Genomic DNA, 20713 nt, shown 5'->3' with positions numbered 1-20713 from the left:
CTCAAACAAAAATTCGCGATTTCCCGTAAACGCCGGACTCGGCCTGTATAGTCAAAAGTATACAAAGAAAGTACCCAGGGAGTAAACTCATTTTCCGAACGATTTTTTAAATTATTTTTTCACCACTACAACGCATGAGACTTGTAGTTTTCAAAAATGTTTTTCATTTTTGATGAGACACTGAATAAAAGAAGTTTAATCGCCCTCAAACGAAAATTCGCGATTTCCCGTAAACGCCGGACTCGGCCCGTATAGTCAAAAGTATACAAAGAAAGTACCCAGGGAGTAAACTCATTTTCCGAACGATTTTTTAAATTATTTTTTCACCACTACAACGCATGAGACTTGTAGTTTTCAGAAATGTTTTCATTTTTGATGAGACGCTGAATAAAAGAAGTTTAATCGCCGGCAAACGAAAACCCGCGATTTCCCGTAAATCCCGGGCTTGGCCTGTATAGTCAAAAGTATACAAAGAAAGTACCCAGGGAGTAAACTCATTTTCCGAACGATTTTTCAAATAATTTTTTCACCACTACAACGCATGAGACTTGTAGTTTTCAGAAATGTTTTCATTTTTGATGAGACGCTGAATAAAAGAAGTTTAATCGCCCTCAAACGAAAATTCGCGATTTCCGTAAACGCCGGACTCGGCCCGTATAGTCAAAAGTATACAAAGAAAGTAACCAGGGAGTAAACTCATTTTCCGAACGATTTTTTAAATTATTTTTTCACCACTACAACGCATGAGACTTGTAGTTTTCAAAAATGTTTTTATTTTTGATGAGACACTGAATAAAAGAAGTTTAATCGCCCTCAAACGAAAATTCGCGATTTCCCGTAAACTCCGGACTCGGCCCGTATAGTCAAAAGTATACAAAGAAAGTACCCAGGGAGTAAACTTATTTTCCGAACGATTTTTTAAATTATTTTTTCACCACTACAACGCATGAGACTTGTAGTTTTCAGAAATGTTTTCATTTTTGATGAGACGCTGAATAAAAGAAGTTTAATCGCCGGCAAACGAAAACCCGCGATTTCCCGTAAATCCCGGGCTTGGCCTGTATAGTCAAAAGTATACAAAGAAAGTACCCAGGGAGTAAACTCATTTTCCGAACGATTTTTCAAATAATTTTTTCACCACTACAACGCATGAGACTTGTAGTTTTCAGAAATGTTTTCATTTTTGATGAGACGCTTAATGAAAGTGGTATAATCGCTGGCAAACGAAAACCCCCGATTTCCCGTAAATCCCGGGCTTGGCCTGTATAGTCGAATGTATACAAAGAAAGTACCCGGGGTGTAAACTCATTTTCAAAACGATTTTTTAAATTATCTTTTCACCACTAAAACGCATGAGACTTGTAGTTTTCAAAAATGTTTTCATTTTTGATGAGACGCTGAATAAAAGAAGTTTAATCGCCGGCAAACGAAAACCCGCGATTTCCCGTAAATCCCGGACTCGAACCGTATAGTCAAAAGTACACAAAGAAAGTACCCGGGGTGTAAACTCATTTCCAAAACGATTTTTTAAATTGTCTTTTCACCACTAAAACGCAAGAGACTTGCAGTTTTCAAAAATGTTTTCATTTTTGACGAGACGCTGCATAAAAGAAGTTTAATCGCCGGCAAACAAAAACCCGCCATTTCCCGTAAACCCCGGACTCGGCCCGTATAGTCAAAGGTATACAAAGAAAGTACACAGGGAGTAAACTCATCTTCCGAACGATTTTTTAAATTTTTTTTTCACCACTACAACGCATGAGACTTGTAGTTTTCAAAAATGTTTTCATTTGTGATGGGACGCTGAATAAAAGAAGTTTAATCGCCCTCAAACGAAAATCCGAGATTTCCTGTAAATCCCGGACTCGGCCCGTATAGTCAAAAGTAGACAAAGAAAGTACCCAGGGAGTAAACTTATCTCCCGAACGATTTTTAAATAATTTTTTCACCACTACAACGCATGAGACTTGTAGTTCTCAAAAATGTTTTCCTTTTTGATGAGACGCTTTATGAAAGAAGTTTATTCGCCGGCAAACGAAATCCCGCGATTTCCCGTAAACCCCCGACTCGGCCCGTATAGTCAAAAGTATACAACGAAAGTACCTAGGGAGTAAACTCATTTTCCGAACAATTTTTTAAATAATTTTTTCACCACTACAACGCATGAGACTTGTAGTTCTCAAAAATGTTTTCATTTTTGATGAGACGCTGAATAAAAAAAGTTTAATCGCCGGCAAACGAAAACCCGCGATTTCCCGTAAATCCCGGGCTTGGCTTGTATAGTCAAAAGTATACAAAGAAAGTACCCTGGGGTGTAAACTCATTTCCAAAACGATTTTTTAAATTATCTTTTCACCACTAAAACGCATGAGACTTGTAGTTTTCAAAAATATTTTCATTTTTGATGAGACGCTGAATAAAAGAAGTTTAATCGCCGGCAAACGAAAATCCGCCATTTCCTGTAAACCCCGGACTCGGCCCGTATAGTCAAAAGTATACAAAGAAAGTACCCAGGGAGTAAACTCATCTTCCGAACGATTTTTTAAATTTTTTTTTCACCACTACAACGCATGAGACTTGTAGTTTTCAGAAATGTTTTCATTTTTGATGAGACGCTTAATGAAAGAGGTTTAATCGCCGGCAAACGAAATCCCGCGATTTCCCGTAAACCCCGGACTCGGCCCGTATAGTCAAAAGTATACAAAGAAAGTACCCAGGGAGTAAACTCATTTTCCGAACGATTTTTTAAATTATTTTTTCACCACTACAACGCATGAGACTTGTAGTTTTCAGAAATGTTTTCATTTTTGATGAGATGCTGAATAAAGAAGTTTAATCGCCGGCAAACGAAAACCCGCGATTTCCCGTAAATCCCGGGCTTGGCCTGTATAGTCAAAAGTATACAAAGAAAGTACCCAGGGAGTAAACTCATTTTCCGAACGATTTTTTAAATTATTTTTTCACCACTACAACGCATGAGACTTGTAGTTTTCAGAAATGTTTTCATTTTGGATGAGATGCTGAATAAAAGAAGTTTAATCGCCGGCAAACGAAAACCCGCGATTTCCCGTAAATCCCGGGCTTGGCCTGTATAGTCAAAAGTATACAAAGAGAGTACCCAGGGAGTAAACTCGTTTCCCGAACGATTTTTTAAATTATTTTTTCACCACTAAAACGCATGAGACTTGTAGTTTTCAGAAATGTTTTCATTTTTGATGAGACGCTTAATGAAAGAGGTTTAATCGCCGGCAAACGAAATCCCGCGATTTCCCGTAAACCCCGGACTCGGCCCGTATAGTCGAATGTATACAAAGAAAGTACCCGGGGTGTAAACTCATTTCCAAAACGATTTTTTAAATTATCTTTTCACCACTAAAACGCATGAGACTTGTAGTTTTCAAAAATATTTTCATTTTTGATGAGACGCTGAATAAAAGAAGTTTAATCGCCGGCAAACGAAAATCCGCCATTTCCTGTAAACCCCGGACTCGGCCCGTATAGTCAAAAGTATACAAAGAAAGTATCCAGGGAGTAAACTTATCTTCCGAACGATTTTTTAAATTTTTTTTTCACCACTACAACGCATGAGACTTGTAGTTTTCAAAAATGTTTTCATTTTTGATGAGACACTGAATAAAAGAAGTTTAATCGCCCTCAAACGAAAATTCGCGATTTCCCGTAAACGCCGGACTCGGCCCGTATAGTCAAAAGTATACAAAGAAAGTACCCAGGGAGTAAACTCATTTTCCGAACGATTTTTTAAATTATTTTTTCACCACTACAACGCATGAGACTTGTAGTTTTCAGAAATGTTTTCATTTTTGATGAGACGCTGAATAAAAGAAGTTTAATCGCCGGCAAACGAAAACCCGCGATTTCCCGTAAATCCCGGGCTTGGCCTGTATAGTCAAAAGTATACAAAGAGAGTACCCAGGGAGTAAACTCGTTTCCCGAACGATTTTTTAAATTATTTTTTCACCACTAAAACGCATGAGACTTGTAGTTTTCAGAAATGTTTTCATTTTTGATGAGACGCTTAATGAAAGAGGTTTAATCGCCGGCAAACGAAATCCCGCGATTTCCCGTAAACCCCGGACTCGGCCCGTATAGTCAAAAGTATACAAAGAAAGTACCCAGGGAGTAAACTCATTTTCCGAACGATTTTTCAAATAATTTTTTCACCACTACAACGCATGAGACTTGTAGTTTGCAGAAATGTTTTCATTTTTGATGAGACGCTTAATGAAAGTGGTATAATCGCTGGCAAACGAAAACCCGCGATTTCCCGTAAATCCCGGGCTTGGCCTGTATAGTCGAATGTATACAAAGAAAGTATCCGGGGTGTAAACTCATTTCCAAAACGATTTTTTAAATTATCTTTTCACCACTAAAACGCATGAGACTTGTAGTTTTCAAAAATGTTTTCATTTTTTGATGAGACGCTGAATAAAAGAAGTTTAATCGCCGGCAAACGAAAACCCGCCATTTCCCGTAAACCCCGGACTCGGCCCGTATAGTCAAAAGTATACAAAGAAAGTACCCAGGGAGTAAACTCATCTTCCGAACGATTTTTTAAATTATTTTTTCACCACTACAACGCATGAGACTTGTAGTTTTCAAAAATGTTTTCATTTTTGATGAGACACTGAATAAAAGAAGTTTAATCGCCCTCAAACGAAAATCAGCGATTTCCCGTAAATCCCGGACTCGGCCCGTAAAGTCAAAAGTATACAAAGAAAGTACCCAGGGAGTAAACTTATTTTCCGAACGATTTTTAAATTATTTTTCACCACTAAAACGCATGAGACTTGTAGTTTTCAAAAATGTTTTCATTTTTGATGGGACGCTTAATGAAAGAGGTATAATCGCTGGCAAACGAAAACCCGCGATTTCCCGTAAATCCCGGGCTTGGCCTGTATAGTCCAATGTATACAAAGAAAGTGCCCGGGGTGTAAACTCATTTCCAAAACGATTTTTTAAATTATCTTTTCACCACTAAAACGCATGAGACTTGCAGTTTTCAAAAATGTTTTCATTTTTGATGAGACGCTGAATAAAAGAAGTTTAATCGCCCTCAAACGAAAATCCGCGATTTCCCGTAAATCCCAGACTCGGCCCGTATAGTCAAAAGTAGACAAAGAAAGTACCCAGGGAGTAAACTTATCTCCCGAACGATTTTTAAATAATTTTTTCACCACTACAACGCATGAGACTTGTAGTTCTCAAAAATGTTTTCATTTTTGATGAGACGCTTAATGAAAGAAGTTTAATCGCCGGCAAACGAAATCCCGCGATTTCCCGTAAACCCCCGACTCGGCCCGTATAGTCAAAAGTATACAAAGAAAGTACCTAGTGAGTAAACTCATTTTCCGAACGATTTTTTAAATAATTTTTTCACCACTACAACGCATGAGACTTGTAGTTCTCAAAAATGTTTTCATTTTTGATGAGACGCTGAATAAAAGAAGTTTAATCGCCGGCAAACGAAAACCCGCGATTTCCCGTAAATCCCGGGCTTGGCTTGTATAGTCAAAAGTATACAAAGAAAGTACCCGGGGTGTAAACTCATTTCCAAAACGATTTTTTAAATTATCTTTTCACCACTAAAACGCATGAGACTTGTAGTTTTCAAAAATGTTTTCATTTTTGATGAGACGCTGAATAAAAGAAGTTTAATCGCCGGGAAACGAAAATCCGCCATTTCCTGTAAACCCCGGACTCGGCCCGTATAGTCAAAAGTATACAAAGAAAGTACCCAGGGAGTAAACTCATCTTCCGAACAATTTTTTAAATTTTTTTTTCACCACCACAACGCATGAGACTTGTAGTTTTCAAAAATGTTTTCATTTTTGATGAGACACTGAATAAAAGAAGTGTAATCGCCCTCAAACGAAAATTCGCGATTTCCCGTAAACGCCGGACTCGGCCCGTATAGTCAAAAGTATACAAAGAAAGTACCCAGGGAGTAAACTCATTTTCCGAACGATTTTTTAAATTATTGTTTCACCACTAAAACGCATGAGACTGTAGTTTCCAAAAATGTTTTCATTTTTGATGAGACGCTTAATGAAAGGGGTTTAATCACCGGCAAACGAAATCCCCTGATTTTCCGCAAATCCCGGGCTTGGCCCGTATTGTCGAATGTATACAAAGAAAGTACCCAGGCAGTAAACTCATTTCCCGAGCGATTTTTTAATATTTTTTTTCACCACTAAAACGCATGAGACTTGTATTTTTCAATAATGTTTTCATTTTTGATGAGACGCTGAATAAAAGAAGTTTAATCGCCGGCAAACGAAAACCCGCCATTTCCCGTAAACCCCGGACTCGGCCCGTATAGTCAAAAGTAAACAAAGAAAGTACCCAGGGAGTAAACTCATCTTCCGAACGATTTTTTAAATTATTTTTTCACCACTACAACGCATGAGACTTGTAGTTTTCAAAAATGTTTTCATTTTTGATGAGACGCTTAATGAAAGAGGTTTAATCACCGGCAAACGAAATCCCCTGATTTCCCGTAAATCCCGGGCTTGGCCCGTATAGTCGAATGTATACAAAGAAAGTACCCAGGCAGTAAACTCATTTCCCGAACGATTTTTTAAATTATCTTTTCACCACTAAAACGCATAAGACTTGTAGTTTTCAAAAATGTTTTCATTTTTGATGAGACGCTGAATAAAAGAAGTTTAATCGCCGGCAAACGAAAACCCGCCATTTCCCGTAAACCCCGGACTCGGCCCGTATAGTCAAAAGGAAACAAAGAAAGTACCCAGGGAGTAAACTCATCTTCCGAACGATTTTTTAAATTATTTTTTCACCACTACAACGCATGAGACTTGTAGTTTTCAAAAATGTTTTCATTTTTGATGAGACGCTTAATGAAAGAGGTTTAATCACCGGCAAACGAAATCCCCTGATTTCCCGTAAATCCCGGGCTTGGCCCGTATAGTCGAATGTATACAAAGAAAGTACCCAGGCAGTAAACTCATTTCCCGAACGATTTTTTAAATTATCTTTTCACCACTAAAACGCATGAGACTTGTAGTTTTCAAAAATGTTTTCATTTTTGATGAGACGGTGAATAAAAGAAGTTTAATCGCCGGCAAACGAAAAACCGCCATTTCCCGTAAACCCAGGACTCGGCCCGTGTAGTCTAAAGTATACAAAGAAAGCACCCAGGGAGTAAATTCATCTTCCGAACGATTTTTTAAATTATTTTTTCACCACTACAACGCATGAGACTTGTAGTTTTCAAAAATGTTTTCATTTTTGATGAGACGTTTAATGAAAGAGGTTTAATCACCGGCAAACGAAATCCCCTGATTTCCCGTAAATCCCGGGCTTGGCCGGTATAGTCAAATGTATGCAAAGAAAGTACCCATGCAGTAAACTCATTTCCCCAACGATTTTTTAATATTTTTTTTCACCACTAAAACGCATGAGACTTGTAGTTTTCAAAAATTTTTTCATTTTTGATGAGACGCTGAATAAAAGAAGTTTAATCGCCGGCAAACGAAAACCCGCGATTTCCCGTAAATCCCGGGCTTGGCCTGTATAGTCAAAAGTATACAAAGAGAGTATCCAGGGAGTAAACTCGTTTCCCGAACGATTTTTTAAATTATTTTTTCACCACTACAACGCATGAGACTTGTAGTTTTCCGAAATGTTTTCATTTTTGATGAGACGCTTAATGAAAGAGGTTTAATCGCCGGCAAACGAAATCCCGCGATTTCCCGTAAACCCCGGACTCGGCCCGTATATTCAAAAGTATACAAAGAAAGTACCCAGGGAGTAAACTCATCTTCCGAACGATTTTTTAAATTATTTTTTCACCACTACAACGCATGAGACTTGTAGTTTTCAAAAATGTTTTCATTTTTGATGAGACGCTTAATGAAAGAGGTTTAATCACCGGCAAACGAAATCCCCTGATTTCCCGTAAATCCCGGGCTTGGCCGGTATAGTCGAATGTATACAAAGAAAGTACCCAGGCAGTAAACTCATTTCCCCAACGATTTTTTAATATTTTTTTTCACCACTAAAACGCATGAGACTTGTAGTTTTCAAAAATGTTTTCATTTTTGATGAGACGCTGAATAAAAGAAGTTTAATCGCCGGCAAACGAAAACCCGCGATTTCCCGTAAATCCCGGGCTTGGCCTGTATAGTCAAAAGTATACAAAGAGAGTACCCAGGGAGTAAACTCGTTTCCCGAACGATTTTTTAAATTATTTTTTCACCACTAAAACGCATGAGACTTGTAGTTTTCAGAAATGTTTTCATTTTTGATGAGACGCTTAATGAAAGAGGTTTAATCGCCGGCAAACGATATCCCGCGATTTCCCGTAAACCCCGGACTCGGCCCGTATAGTCAAAAGTATACAAAGAAAGTACCCAGGGAGTAAACTCATTTTCCGAACGATTTTTCAAATAATTTTTTCACCACTACAACGCATGAGACTTGTAGTTTTCAGAAATGTTTTCATTTTTGATGAGACGCTTAATGAAAGTGGTATAATCGCTGGCAAACGAAAACCCGCGATTTCCCGTAAATCCCGGGCTTGGCCTGTATAGTCGAATGTATACAAAGAAAGTACCCGGGGTGTAAACTCATTTCCAAAACGATTTTTTAAATTATCTTTTCACCACTAAAACGCAGGAGACTTGTAGTTTTCAAAAATGTTTTCATTTTTGATGAGACGCTGAATAAAAGAAGTTTAATCGCCGGCAAACGAAAACCCGCCATTTCCCGTAAACCCCGGACTCGGCCCGTATAGTCAAAAGTATACAAAGAAAGTACCCAGGGAGTAAACTTATTTCCCGAACGATTTTTAAATTATTTTTCACCACTAAAACGCATGAGACTTGTAGTTTTCAAAAATGTTTTCATTTTTGATGAGACCATTTCCCGTAAACGCCGGACTCGGCCCGTATAGTCAAAAGTATACAGAGAAAGTACCCAGGGAGTAAACTCATTTTCCGAACGATTTTTTAAATTGTTTTTTCACCACTACAACGCATGAGACTTGTAGTTTTCAAAAATGTTTTCATTTTTGATGGGACGCTTAATGAAAGAGGTATAATCGCTGGCAAACGAAAACCCGCGATTTCCCAAAAATCCTGGGCTTGGCATGTATAGTCAAAAGTATACAAAGAGAGTACCCAGGGAGTAAACTCATTTCCCGAACGATTTTTTAAATTATTTTTTCACCACTAAAACGCATGAGACTTGTAGTTTTCAGAAATGTTTTCATTTTTGATGAGACGCTTAATGAAAGAGGTTTAATCGCCAGCAAACGAAATCCCGCGATTTCCCGTAAACCCCGGACTCGGCCTGAATAGTCAAAAGTATACAAAGAAAGTACCCAGGGAGTAAACTCATTTTCCGAACGATTTTTTAAATAATTTTTTCACCACTACAACGCATGAGACTTGTAGTTCTCAAAAATGTTTTCATTTTTGATGAGACGCTGAATAAAAGAAGTTTAATCGCCGGCAAACGAAAACCCGCGATTTCCCGTAAATCCCGGGCTTGGCCTGTATAGTCAAAAGTATACAGAGAAAGTACCCAGGGAGTAAACTCATTTTCCGAACGATTTTTTAAATTGTTTTTTCACCACTACAACGCATGAGAATTGTAGTTTTCAAAAATGTTTTCATTTTTGATGGGACGCTTAATGAAAGAGGTTTAATCACCGGCAAATGAAATCCCCTGATTTCCCGTAAATCCCGGGCTTGGCCCGTATAGTCGAATGTATACAAAGAAAGTACCCTGTGAGTGAACTCATTTCCCGAACGATTTTTTAAAATATTTTTTCACCACTAAAACGCATGAGACTTGTAGTTTTCAGAAATGTTTTCACTTTTGATGAGACGCTTAATGAAAGTGGTTTAATCGCCGGCAAACGAAAACCAGCGATTTCCCGTAAATCCCAGGCCTGGCCCGTATAGTCGAATGTATACAAAGAAAGTACCCTGTGAGTAAACTCATTTCCAAAACGATTTTTTAAATTATCTTTTCACCACTAAAACGCATGAGACTTGTAGTTTTCAAAAATGTTTTCATTTTTGATGAGACGCTGAATAATAGAAGTTTAATCGCCGGCAAAGGAAAACTCGCCATTTCCCGTAAACCCCGGACTCGGCCCGTATAGTCGAATGTATACAAAGAAAGTACCCAGGGAGTAAACTCATTTCCCGAACGATTTTTTATATTATTTTTTTACCACTAAACGCATAAGACTTGTAGTTTTCAAAAATGTTTTCATATTTGATGGGACGCTTAATGAACGCCGGCAAACGAAATCCTGCGATTTCCCGTAAATCCGGGGCTTGGCCCGTATAGTGGAATGTATACAAAGAAAGTACCCAGGGAGTAAACTCATTTCCCGAACGATTTTTTAAATTTCTTCTTCACCACTAAAACGCATGTGACTTGTAGTTTTCAAAAATGTTTTCATTTTTGATGAGACGTTTAATGAAAGAGGTTTAATCGCCGGCAAACGAAAACCCGCGATTTCCCGTAAATCCCGGGCTTGGCCCGTATAGTCGAATGTATACAAAAAAAGTACCTTGTGAGTAAACTCATTTCCAGAACGATTTTTTAAATTATTTTTTCACCACTAAAGCGCTTGAAACTTGTAGTTTTCAAAAATGTTTTCATTTTTGATGAGACGCTGAATAAAAGAAGTTTAATCGCCCTCAAACGAAAATCCGCGATTTCCCGTAAATCCCGGACTCGGCCCGTATAGTCAAAAGTATACAAAGAGAGTACCCAGGGAGTAAACTCATTTCCCGTACGATTTTTTAAATTATTTTTTCACCACTAAAACGCATGAGACTTGTAGTTTTCAGAAATGTTTTCATTTTTGATGAGACGCTTAATGAAAGTGGTTTAAGCGCTGGCAAACGAAAACCCGCGATTTCCCGTAAATCCCGGGCTTGGCCTGTATAGTCGAATGTATACAAAGAAAGTACCCTGTGAGTAAACTCATTTCCAAAACGATTTTTTAAATTATCTTTTCACCACTAAAACGCAGGAGACTTGTAGTTTTCAGAAATGTTTTCATTTTTGATGAGACGCTGAATAAAAGAAGTTTAATCGCCGTCAAACGAAAACCCGCCATTTCCCGTAAACGCCGGACTCGGCCCGTATAGTCAAAAGTATACAAAGAAAGTACCCAGGGAGTAAACTCATTTTCCGAACGATTTTTTAAATTATTTTTTCACCACTACAACGCATGAGATTTGTAGTTTTCAAAAATGTTTTCATTTTTGATGAGACGGTTATTGAAAGAGGTTTAATCGCCGGCACAGGAAAACTCGCCATTTCCCCTAAACCCCGGACTCGGCCCGTATAGTCAAAAGTATACAAAGAAAGTACCCAGGGAGTAAACTCATTTCCCGAACGATTTTTTAAATTTTTTTTTCACCACTAAAACGCATGAGACTTGTAGTTTTCAAAAATGTTTTCATTTTTGATGAGACGCTGAATAAAAGAAGTTTAATCGCCGGCAAACGAAAACCCGCGATTTCCCGTAAATCCCGGGCTTGGCCCGTATAGTCAAAAGTATACAAAGAAAGTACCCAGGGAGTAAACTCATTTTCCGAACGATTTTTTAAATTATTTTTTCACCACTACAACGCATGAGACTTGTAGTTTTCAGAAATGTTTTCATTTTTGATGAGACGCTTAATGAAAGAGGTTTAATCGCCGGCAAACGAAATCCCGCGATTTCCCGTAAACCCCGGACTCGGCCCGTATAGTCAAAAGTATACAAAGAAAGTACCCAGGGAGTAAACTCATTTTCCGAACGATTTTTTAAATTATTTTTTCACCACTACAACGCATGAGACTTGTAGTTTTCAGAAATGTTTTCATTTTTGATGAGATGCTGAATAAAAGAAGTTTAATCGCCGGCAAACGAAAACCCGCGATTTCCCGTAAATCCCGGGCTTGGCCTGTATAGTCAAAAGTATACAAAGAAAGTACCCAGGGAGTAAACTCATTTTCCGAACGATTTTTTAAATTATTTTTTCACCACTACAACGCATGAGACTTGTAGTTTTCAGAAATGTTTTCATTTTTGATGAGATGCTGAATAAAAGAAGTTTAATCGCCGGCAAACGAAAACCCGCGATTTCCAGTAAATCCCGGGCTTGGCCTGTATAGTCAAAAGTATACAAAGAGAGTTCCCAGGGAGTAAACTCGTTTCCCGAACGATTTTTTAAATTATTTGTTCACCACTAAAACGCATGAGACTTGTAGTTTTCAGAAATGTTTTCATTTTTGATGAGACGCTTAATGAAAGAGGTTTAATCGCCGGAAAACGAAAATCCGCCATTTCCTGTAAACCCCGGACTCGGCCCGTATAGTCAAAAGTATACAAAGAAAGTATCCAGGGAGTAAACTTATCTTCCGAACGATTTTTTAAATTTTTTTTTCACCACTACAACGCATGAGACTTGTAGTTTTCAAAAATGTTTTCATTTTTGATGAGACACTGAATAAAAGAAGTTTAATCGCCCTCAAACGAAAATTCGCGATTTCCCGTAAACGCCGGACTCGGCCCGTATAGTCAAAAGTATACAAAGAAAGTACCCAGGGAGTAAACTCATTTTCCGAACGATTTTTTAAATTATTTTTTCACCACTACAACGCATGAGACTTGTAGTTTTCAGAAATGTTTTCATTTTTGATGAGACGCTGAATAAAAGAAGTTTAATCGCCGGCAAACGAAAACCCGCGATTTCCCGTAAATCCCGGGCTTGGCCTGTATAGTCAAAAGTATACAAAGAGAGTACCCAGGGAGTAAACTCGTTTCCCGAACGATTTTTTAAATTATTTTTTCACCACTAAAACGCATGAGACTTGTAGTTTTCAGAAATGTTTTCATTTTTGATGAGACGCTTAATGAAAGAGGTTTAATCGCCGGCAAACGAAATCCCGCGATTTCCCGTAAACCCCGGGCTTGGCCTGTATAGTCGAATGTATACAAAGAAAGTATCAGGGGTGTAAACTCATTTCCAAAACGATTTTTTAAATTATCTTTTCACCACTAAAACGCATGAGACTTGTAGTTTTCAAAAATGTTTTCATTTTTTGATGAGACGCTGAATAAAAGAAGTTTAATCGCCGGCAAACGAAAACCCGACATTTCCCGTAAACCCCGGACTCGGCCCGTATAGTCAAAAGTATACAAAGAAAGTACCCAGGGAGTAAACTCATCTTCCGAACGATTTTTTAAAATATTTTTTCACCACTACAACGCATGAGACTTGTAGTTTTCAAAAATGTTTTCATTTTTGATGAGACACTGAATAAAAGAAGTTTAATCGCCCTCAAACGAAAATCAGCGATTTCCCGTAAATCCCGGACTCGGCCCGTAAAGTCAAAAGTATACAAAGAAAGTACCCAGGGAGTAAACTTATTTTCCGAACGATTTTTAAATTATTTTTCACCACTAAAACGCATGAGACTTGTAGTTTTCAAAAATGTTTTCATTTTTGATGGGACGCTTAATGAAAGAGGTATAATCGCTGGCAAACGAAAACCCGCGATTTCCCGTAAATCCCGGGCTTGGCCTGTATAGTCCAATGTATACAAAGAAAGTGCCCGGGGTGTAAACTCATTTCCAAAACGATTTTTTAAATTATCTTTTCACCACTAAAACGCATGAGACTTGTAGTTTTCAAAAATGTTTTCATTTTTTATGAGACGCTGAATAAAAGAAGTTTAATCGCCGGCAAACGAAAACCCGCCATTTCCCGTAAACCCCGGACTCGGCCAGTATAGTCAAAAGTATACAAAGAAAGTACCCAGGGAGTAAACTCATCTTCCGAACGATTTTTTAAATTATTTTTTCACCACTAAAACGCATTAGAGTTGTAGTTTTCAAAATTGTTTTCATTTTTGATGAGACGCTGCATAAAAGAAGTTTAATCGCCGGCAAACGAAAACCCGCCATTTCCCGTAAATTCCGGACTCGGCCCGTATAGTCAAAAGTATACAAAGAAAGTACCCAGGGATTAAACTTATTTCCCGAACGATTTTTAAATTATTTTTTCACCACTAAAACGCATGAGACTTGTAGTTTTCACAAATGTTTTCATTTTTGATGAGACGCTTAATGAAAAAAGTTTAATTTCCGGCAAAGGAAATCCTGCGATTTCCCGTAAACCCCGGACTCCACCCGTATAGTCAAAAGTATACAAAGAAAGTACCCAGGGAGTAAACTTATTTCCCGAACGATTTTTAAATTTCTTTTTCACCACTAAAACGCATGAGACTTGTAGTTCTCAAAAATGTTTTCATTCTTGATGAGACGCTGAATAAAAGAAGTTTAATCGCCGGCAAACGAAAACCCGCGATTTCCCGTAAATCCCGGACTCGAACCGTATAGTCAAAAGTACACAAAGAAAGTACCCAGGGTGTAAACTCATTTCCAAAACGATTTTTTAAATTGTCTTTTCACCACTAAAACGCAAGAGACTTGCAGTTTTCAAAAATGTTTTCATTTTCGACGAGACGCTGCATAAAAGAAGTTTAATCGCCGGCAAAGAAAAACCCGCCATTTCCCGTAAACCCCGGACTCGGCCCGTATAGTCAAAGGTATACAAAGAAAGTACCCAGGGAGTAAACTCATCTTCCGAACGATTTTTTAAATTATTTTTTCACCACTACAACGCATGAGACTTGTAGTTTTCAAAAATGTTTTCATTTTTGATGGGACGCTGAATAAAAGAAGTTTAATCGCCCTCAAACGAAAATCCGCGATTTCCCGTAAATCCCGGACTCGGCCCGTATAGTCAAAAGTAGACAAAGAAAGTACCCAGGGAGTAAACTTATCTCCCGAACGATTTTTAAATAATTTTTTCACCACTACAACGCATGAGACTTGTAGTTCTCAAAAATGTTTTCATTTTTGATGAGACGCTTAATGAAAGAAGTTTAATCGCCGGCAAACGAAATCCCGCGATTTCCCGTAAACCCCCGACTCGGCCCGTATAGTCAAAAGTATACAAAGAAAGTACCTAGGGAGTAAACTCATTTTCCGAACGATTTTTTAAATAATTTTTTCACCACTACAACGCATGAGACTTGTAGTTCTCAAAAATGTTTTCATTTTTGATGAGACGCTGAATAAAAAAAGTTTAATCGCCGGCAAACGAAAACCCGCGATTTCCCGTAAATCCCGGGCTTGGCTTGTATAGTCAAAAGTATACAAAGAAAGTACCCGGGGTGTAAACTCATTTCCAAAACGATTTTTTAAATTATCTTTTCACCACTAAAACGCATGAGACTTGTAGTTTTCAAAAATGTTTTCATTTTTGATGAGACGCTGAATAAAAGAAGTTTAATCGCCGGGAAACGAAATTCCGCCATTTCCTGTAAACCCCGAACTCGGCCCGTATAGTCAAAAGTATACAAAGAAAGTACCCAGGGAGTAAACTCATCTTCCGAACGATTTTTTAAATTTTTTTTTCACCACTACAACGCATGAGACTTGTAGTTTTCAAAAATGTTTTCATTTTTGATGAGACACTGAATAAAAGAAGTGTAATCGCCCTCAAACGAAAATTCGCGATTTCCCGTAAACGCCGGACTCGGCCCGTATAGTCAAAAGTATACAAAGAAAGTACCCAGGGAGTAAACTCATTTTCCGAACGATTTTTTAAATTATTGTTTCACCACTAAAACGCATGAGACTGTAGTTTCCAAAAATGTTTTCATTTTTGATGAGACGCTTAATGAAAGGGGTTTAATCACCGGCAAACGAAATCCCCTGATTTTCCGCAAATCCCGGGCTTGGCCCGTATTGTCGAATGTATACAAAGAAAGTACCCAGGCAGTAAACTCATTTCCCGAACGATTTTTTAATATTTTTTTTCACCACTAAAACGCATGAGACTTGTAGTTTTCAAAAATGTTTTCATTTTTGATGAGACGCTGAATAAAAGAAGTTTAATCGCCGGCAAACGAAAACCCGCCATTTCCCGTAAACCCCGGACTCGGCCCGTATAGTCAAAAGTAAACAAAGAAAGTACCCAGGGAGTAAACTCATCTTCCGAACGATTTTTTAAATTATTTTTTCACCACTACAACGCATGAGACTTGTAGTTTTCAAAAATGTTTTCATTTTTGATGAGACGCTTAATGAAAGAGGTTTAATCACCGGCAAACGAAATCCCCTGATTTCCCGTAAATCCCGGGCTTGGCCCGTATAGTCGAATGTATACAAAGAAAGTACCCAGGCAGTAAACTCATTTCCCGAACGATTTTTTAAATTATCTTTTCACCACTAAAACGCATGAGACTTGTAGTTTTCAAAAATGTTTTCATTTTTGATGAGACGGTGAATAAAAGAAGTTTAATCGCCGGCAAACGAAAAACCGCGATTTCCCGTAAATCCCGGGCTTGGCCTGTATAGTCAAAAGTATACAAAGAGAGTATCCAGGGAGTAAACTCGTTTCCCGAACGATTTTTTAAATTATTTTTTCACCACTACAACGCATGAGACTTGTAGTTTTCAGAAATGTTTTCATTTTTGATGAGACGCTTAATGAAAGAGGTTTAATCGCCGGCAAACGAAATCCCGCGATTTCCCGTAAACCCCGGACTCGGCCCGTATATTCAAAAGTATACAAAGAAAGTACCCAGGGAGTAAACTCATATTCCGAACGATTTTTTAAATTATGTTTTCACCACTACAACGCATGAGACTTGTAGTTTTCAAAAATGTTTTCATTTTTGATGAGACGCTTAATGAAAGAGGTTTAATCACCGGCAAACGAAATCCCCTGATTTCCCGTAAATCCCGGGCTTGGCCGGTATAGTCGAATGTATACAAAGAAAGTACCCAGGCAGTAAACTCATTTCCCCAACGATTTTTTAATATTTTTTTTCACCACTAAAACGCATGAGACTTGTAGTTTTCAAAAATGTTTTCATTTTTGATGAGACGCTGAATAAAAGAAGTTTAATCGCCGGCAAACGAAAACCCGCGATTTCCCGTAAACCCCGGACTCGGCCCGTATATTCAAAAGTATACAAAGAAAGTACCCAGGGAGTAAACTCATCTTCCGAACGATTTTTTAAATTATTTTTTCACCACTACAACGCATGAGACTTGTAGTTTTCAAAAATGTTTTCATTTTTGATGAGACGCTTAATGAAAGAGGTTTAATCACCGGCAAACGAAATCCCCTGATTTCCCGTAAATCCCGGGCTTGGCCGGTATAGTCGAATGTATACAAAGAAAGTACCCAGGCAGTAAACTCATTTCCTCAACGATTTTTTAATATTTTTTTTCACCACTAAAACGCATGAGACTTGTAGTTTTCACAAATGTTTTCATTTTTGATGAGACGCTGAATAAAAGAAGTTTAATCGCCGGCAAACGAAAACCCGCGATTTCCCGTAAATCCCGGGCTTGGCCTGTATAGTCAAAAGTATACAAAGAGAGTACCCAGGGAGTAAACTCGTTTCCCGAACGATTTTTTAAATTATTTTTTCACCACTAAAACGCATGAGACTTGTAGTTTTCAGAAATGTTTTCATTTTTGATGAGACGCTTAATGAAAGAGGTTTAATCGCCGGCAAACGATATCCCGCGATTTCCCGTAAACCCCGGACTCGGCCCGTATAGTCAAAAGTATACAAAGAAAGTACCCAGGGAGTAAACTCATTTTCCGAACGATTTTTCAAATAATTTTTTCACCACTACAACGCATGAGACTTGTAGTTTTCAGAAATGTTTTCATTTTTGATGAGACGCTTAATGAAAGTGGTATAATCGCTGGCAAACGAAAACCCGCGATTTCCCGTAAATCCCGGGCTTGGCCTGTATAGTCGAATGTATACAAAGAAAGTACCCGGGGTGTAAACTCATTTCCAAAACGATTTTTTAAATTATCTTTTCACCACTAAAACGCAGGAGACTTGTAGTTTTCAAAAATGTTTTCATTTTTGATGAGACGCTGAATAAAAGAAGTTTAATCGCCGGCAAACGAAAACTCGCCATTTCCCGTAAACCCCGGACTCGGCCCGTATAGTCAAAAGTATACAAAGAAAGTACCCAGGAAGTAAACTCATCTTCCGAACGATTTTTTAAATTATTTTTGCACCACTACAACGCATGAGACTTGTAGTTTTCAAAAATGTTTTCATTTTTGATGAGACACTGAATAAAAGAAGTTTAATCGCCCTCAAACAAAAATCCGCGATTTCCCGTAAATCCCGGACTCGGCCCGTATAGTCAAAAGTATACAAAGAAAGTACCCAGGGAGTAAACTTATTTCCCGAACGATTTTTAAATTATTTTTCACCACTAAAACGCATGAGACTTGTAGTTTTCAAAAATGTTTTCATTTTTGATGAGACCATTTCCCGTAAACGCCGGACTCGGCCCGTATAGTCAAAAGTATACAGAGAAAGTACCCAGGGAGTAAACTCATTTTCCGAACGATTTTTTAAATTGTTTTTTCACCACTACAACGCATGAGACTTGTAGTTTTCAAAAATGTTTTCATTTTTGATGGGACGCTTAATGAAAGAGGTATAATCGCTGGCAAACGAAAACCCGCGATTTCCCGTAAATCCTGGGCTTGGCCTGTATAGTCGAATGTATACAAAGAAAGTGCCCGGTGTGTAAACTCATTTCCAAAACGATTTTTTAAATTATCTTTTCACCACTAAAACGCATGAGACTTGTAGTTTTCAAAAATGTTTTCATTTTTGATGAGACGCTGAATAAAAGAAGTTTAATCGCCGGCAAACGAAAACCCGCCATTTCCCGTAAACCCCGGACTCGGCCCGTATAGTCAAAAGTATACAAAGAAAGTACCCAGGGAGTAAACTCATCTTCAGAACGATTTTTTAAATTATTTTTTCACCACTACAACGCATGAGACTTGTAGTTTTAGAAAATGTTTTCATTTTTGATGAGACACTGAATAAAAGAAGTTTAATCGCCCTCAAACGAAAATCCGCGATTTCCCGTAAATCCCGGACTCGGCCCGTATAGTCAAAAGTATATAAAGAAAGTACCCAGGGAGTAAACTTATTTCCCGAACGATTTTTAAATTATTTTTCACCACTAAAACGCATGAGACTTGTAGTTTTCAAAAATGTTTTCATTTTTGATGAGACCACCATTTCCCGTAAATCCCGGGCTTGGCCCGTATAGTCGAATGTATACAAAGAAAGTACCCAGGCAGTAAACTCATTTCCCGAACGATTTTTTAAATTTTTTTTTCACCACTAAAACGCATGAGACTTGTAGTTTTCAAAAATGTTTTCATTTTTGATGAGACGCTGAATAAAAGAAGTTTAATCGCCGGCAAACGAAAACCCGCGATTTCCCAAAAATCCTGGGCTTGGCATGTATAGTCAAAAGTATACAAAGAGAGTACCCAGGGAGTAAACTCATTTCCCGAACGATTTTTTAAATTATTTTTTCACCACTAAAACGCATGAGACTTGTAGTTTTCAGAAATGTTTTCATTTTTGATGAGACGCTTAATGAAAGAGGTTTAATCGCCGGCAAACGAAATCCCGCGATTTCCCGTAAACCCCGGACTCGGCCCGAATAGTCAAAAGTATACAAAGAAAGTACCCAGGGAGTAAACTCATTTTCCGAACGATTTTTTAAATAATTTTTTCACCACTACAACGCATGAGACTTGTAGTTCTCAAAAATGTTTTCATTTTTGATGAGACGCTGAATAAAAGAAGTTTAATCGCCGGCAAACGAAAACCCGCGATTTCCCGTAAATCCCGAGCTTGGCCTGTATAGTCAAAAGTATACAGAGAAAGTACCCAGGGAGTAAACTCATTTTCCGAACGATTTTTTAAATTGTTTTTTCACCACTACAACGCATGAGAATTGTAGTTTTCAAAAATGTTTTCATTTTTGATGGGACGCTTAATGAAAGAGGTTTAATCACCGGCAAACGAAATCCCCTGATTTCCCGTAAATCCCGGGCTTGGCCCGTATAGTCGAATGTATACAAAGAAAGTACCCAGGCAGTAAACTCATTTCCCGAACGATTTTTTAAATTTTTTTTTCACCACTAAAACGCATGAGACTTGTAGTTTTCAAAAATGTTTTCATTTTTGATGAGACGCTGAATAAAAGAAGTTTAATCGCCGGCAAACGAAAACCCGCGATTTCCCAAAAATCCTGGGCTTGGCATGTATAGTCAAAAGTATACAAAGAGAGTACCCAGGGAGTAAACTCATTTCCCGAACGATTTTTTAATTTATTTTTTCACCACTAAAACGCATGAGACTTGTAGTTTTCAGAAATGTTTTCATTTTTGATGAGACGCTTAATGAAAGAGGTTTAATCGCCGGCAAACGAAATCCCGCGATTTCCCGTAAACCCCGGACTCGGCCCGTATAGTCAAAAGTATACAAAGAAAGTACCCAGGGAGTAAACTCATTTTCCGAACGATTTTTTAAATAATTTTTTCACCACTACAACGCATGAGACTTGTAGTTCTCAAAAATGTTTTCATTTTTGATGAGACGCTGAATAAAAGAAGTTTAATCGCCGGCAAACGAAAACCCGCGATTTCCCGTAAATCCCGGGCTTGGCCCGTATAGTCGAATGTATACAAAGAAAGTACCCTGAGAGTGAACTCATTTCCCGAACGATTTTTTAAAATATTTTTTCACCACTAAAACGCATGGGACTTGTAGTTTTCAGAAA

The sequence above is a fragment of the Hydractinia symbiolongicarpus genome, chromosome 3 (assembly GCF_029227915.1).
Source record: "Hydractinia symbiolongicarpus strain clone_291-10 chromosome 3, HSymV2.1, whole genome shotgun sequence".
In the NCBI taxonomy this organism is placed as follows: Eukaryota; Metazoa; Cnidaria; class Hydrozoa; order Anthoathecata; family Hydractiniidae; genus Hydractinia; species Hydractinia symbiolongicarpus.
This window is presented reverse-complemented; position numbering follows the sequence as displayed.